This window comes from Triticum dicoccoides, chromosome 4B, assembly GCF_002162155.2.
Source record: "Triticum dicoccoides isolate Atlit2015 ecotype Zavitan chromosome 4B, WEW_v2.0, whole genome shotgun sequence".
Taxonomy (NCBI): Eukaryota; Viridiplantae; Streptophyta; class Magnoliopsida; order Poales; family Poaceae; genus Triticum; species Triticum dicoccoides.
The window spans coordinates 526,270,174-526,274,037 of NC_041387.1; positions in this window are offsets into that span (position 1 = coordinate 526,270,174).

The following is a 3,864-nucleotide window of genomic DNA, read 5'->3' on the forward strand; positions in this document are numbered from 1 at the left end:
GGACGCATACGCATGCTACGGCATGTACAGGAAGATCTTGGACATGAGGGCGTGTCTGCTTCCCGTAACTGACGAGTACACGGACAGCCGCAACGTCATGATCAAGCATGCCAGGAAGGTCCAGATGTTGTACTTTATCTGTTTATAAGCACCTTTATCATCTGAGTGTTTCATGCATTAGCCTATGTGTCGTAATTATCTGTTTTGTCCAAAATATTTCTTTTAAGAACCCATTAACCTGATTGCTTTTTTAGTGGCTATTTGCTTATGTATGTAAACTAGTTCGCTTGTCCATAAAAAAACAAGTTCACTCGGCTGCCGTGCTTTGAATCTCCTTCCTCCCAACATATTCCTCTCCTTAGGTGGACCTAGTGGGTCTCTGAATTTTCTCCCATTTTCTTTTTCGATGTAAACTGAGTTTTCTCCCAGTACTTTCCCCTAGAACCAACTCAACTGTCCCACGTCTAGCCTAAAAAATAATAATACCACATGTACTATTAACTCATCAAATTAAAATGATATTTTATTTCGTAAGTTGAAAGTTCTTACAAAATAATAATAATAATTGTTTATATATAACTTGCCAAGTTAACTCCTAGTGCTTGCGTACATAACTTGCAAAGATTTTACTGATGTGCAATCATGTGTTTATGTTTTTATAACATTTTTCCGTCTAGCCCAACATGATATTTTCACCCAGCCCAGCAAGTCCGCGGATTTTGAGAAAAATGCAAATGGGATTTAAACGGGCTGCATAGATGCTAAATCATTGTTTCACCTAGCCCACCAAATGGACTAAAAAACAAATGGACTGGCTGACATGTGGGCCAGTAGGTCGAAGCCTAAGAAGGCGTTGGATTTACATCCAACGGCCGGCATTCTTCTTCAATCTCTCGTCTTCTTCCCCCAGCGCTGCCGGAACCGCCTGCTCCAGCCTTCGTCATCCAGCAGCGTTGTCAACTTAGTCAATATGAACGATTCTAGCTCTAGTGACCGTACGATGTCCATCCAACGGCCATAGTGCTTCTTCAACCTCTGGTCTTCTTGCTCCAGCCGCCCAAAGCAGCGCCGGTCGTGCCGTGTGCTCCTGCCTCTCATGGCCGGCTGTGATGCCACGGACGCCTCAAAACCCCCTACTACTACCACCGCTGGCCCAGGGTATCCCTCAACTCACCCACACCCCCTGTTATTCTGCGGCGACAGCAGCCTCACGCTGCAGCCGAACTAGTGAACCCTCGTACTCCTCTCCGCGTGGGCATCCACTGCCGCGTCTTCCCCGGCTCTGCGCCGTCCCCTTCCTAGGCCTTGTCGTCGTCCACCGCCTTGGTGCTCTTGGCGCGGCATGGTCAATGTGGTTAACGACCGACTTCCATCAGAAGAGTACTGTACGTGGAGAGGCTAACAGCTGGGTCCAAGGCCACAACCCAGTTTTTTAGTGATTTGCCAAGTAAGTCGCTTTGTCAGGCCTGCTGGGCTGCAAATCTTTGAAGACAAGGAGAGCTTCATTCGGCTGGCCGAGAAAATGGCCTAGCAGTAATGAGAAATGGGCTGTACATTTTTAAAACACATCAAACCGGCAATTAGTTTCAAATATCTTTTTTTCATTTCGAGATTTTAAATTACATTAATTTTTATGCGTGGAGAATTTGTTGGATTTTATATTGATATACATTTATTTTTAAAATCAGTTCAAATGTGAGTCGAAATTTCGGGATTAAAAACAGTTCGGACCGCACCGAAATATGCAAAATTTCGTATAATTTTTTAACCGTGGGCATAATATGGGCTGTAATGCTAACAAAAAGAATATGGGCTCCAAAAAAAACCTTAAGAATTAGCAAATGGGTTGTAAATTATTAGAAATAATGGCAGATGGGCTGTATGATGTTTTCCACAGATTTGAGGCTTTCGTAAAAAAAGGTTGACGCACAAGTAGTGACTGATGGATGTCCATCCAACGGCCGTCGTGCTTCTTCAATCTCTGCTCTTCCTTCTCCAGCCGCTCAAACAATCGTCGGCGGGACTGCCTACTCCCTCCTCCCCGTGGCCGGCTCTGCTGCCGCGCAGGCCTCATCACCCCACCGTACTCCCATCGCTGGCCTAGCCATCCCTCTACTCACCCACACCTACTGTTATTCTCCGGCGACGGCAGACGAACCAGTAAACCCTCGTACAGTCATACTCCCCTCCGTGTGGGAAACAACTGCCGAGTCTTCCCTGCCTCCGTGTCGTTCCTTTCCCAGGCCTCGCCATTGTCACCGCCCTGGTGCTCTCGGCTCGGCCTGGTCAACGTGGTCAACGACCGACATGCATCTGAAGTGGACTGTACGTGGAGAGGCTGACAGCTGGGTCCACGGTTGCACGCAAGGAAATGCCTCCTTATTACGCGCAAAATAATGATTTCTCCACCTGACATCAGGGACCCACCGAAAGGGCCTCTGTATTTTGCGAAAAAAACGTTACCGCCACTGACAGCTCGGACCCACCAGCTATATCTTCGCACGCAAGGAAGTGCCTCCTTATTACGCAAAAAAATGAATACTCCGCCTGTTAGCTGGGACCCAGTATAGTGGCAGGCTGACTTGTGGGCCTACTAAGTTGACGGGGACAAAGAGCTTTGTCAACTTAGTCAATAATATGCACGATTCTAGCTCCAGTGACCGTACGATGTCCATCCAACGGCCGTAGTGCTTCTTCAACCTCTGGTCTTCTTGCTCCAGCCGCCCAAACCAGCACCGGTCGTGCCTCGTGCTCCTGCCTCCCGTGGTCGGCTGTGATGCAACGGAGGCCTCACCGGCCCCTACTACTCCCACCAGTAGCCAGGCCATCCCTCTACTCACCCACACCCCCTATTATTCTGCGGCGACGGCAGCCTCACCCTCGTACTCCTCTTCGCGTGGGCATCCACTGCTGCGTCTTCCCCGGCTCCGCGTTGTCCCCTTCCTAGGCCTCACCATCGTCCACCGCCGTGGTGCTCTCGGTGCGGCGTGGTCAATGTGGTCAACGACTGACTTCCATCGGAAGAGTACTGTGCATGGAGAGGCTGATAGCTGGGTCCACGGCGGCCGCCAGGAAGTGCCTCCTTATTACGCGCAAAATAATTATTCCTCCACCTGACAGCAGGGACCCACCTGACAACAAAAAAAACCAAAAGAATTCGCCCCCATCACTGCTGGGACCCACCAGCTACATCTTCGCATGCAAGGAAGTGCCTGACAGTCGGGACCCACCTGGTCGAAGCGTACGTAGCGTTGTCATTCTGGTCGCGAACGTGTACGTACATAGTGGTCTATGTAGAGGCGCGCACGTGTCATAGTAGAGGCGTGCGCGTAGCATGTACACGTACGTACAACGGCGAGGGTGCAAGAAAGAAAATACGGCCACGTACGTACATACGGGCAGGGTCTCGAACGCCTACTCGCGCATACGTACATGGCTGGGTCGGAACGAAGAAACAACGTCGTCGTCGTGTTCATGGGAAGGCAACAGAATGCGTCGTGTTCATGGGGAGGCAACGGAAGGCGTCGTGTTCATCGGGAGGCAACGGAACGCGTGGGAGCCAACCGGCTGGGTCAGAACGGAATGTGTGGTCGTGTTCATCGGGAGGGATTGGATGGAACAGGCGATGGAAACGAGGCCTGGCGTACCGCACAATGGAGGAAACGGACCTCCTATGTTCGGAACGGGGTCCTGTTGATCGGGAGGGGTGTGGCATACCCAAAACGGAGGAAGCGGACCTCCTACAGTCGAAACGGGGGTCCTGTTGATCGGGAGGGGTGTGGCGTACCGCAAAACGGACGAAACGGAGCTCCTACGGTCGAAACGGGGTCCTGTTGATCGGGAGGGGTGTGGTGTACCACAAAA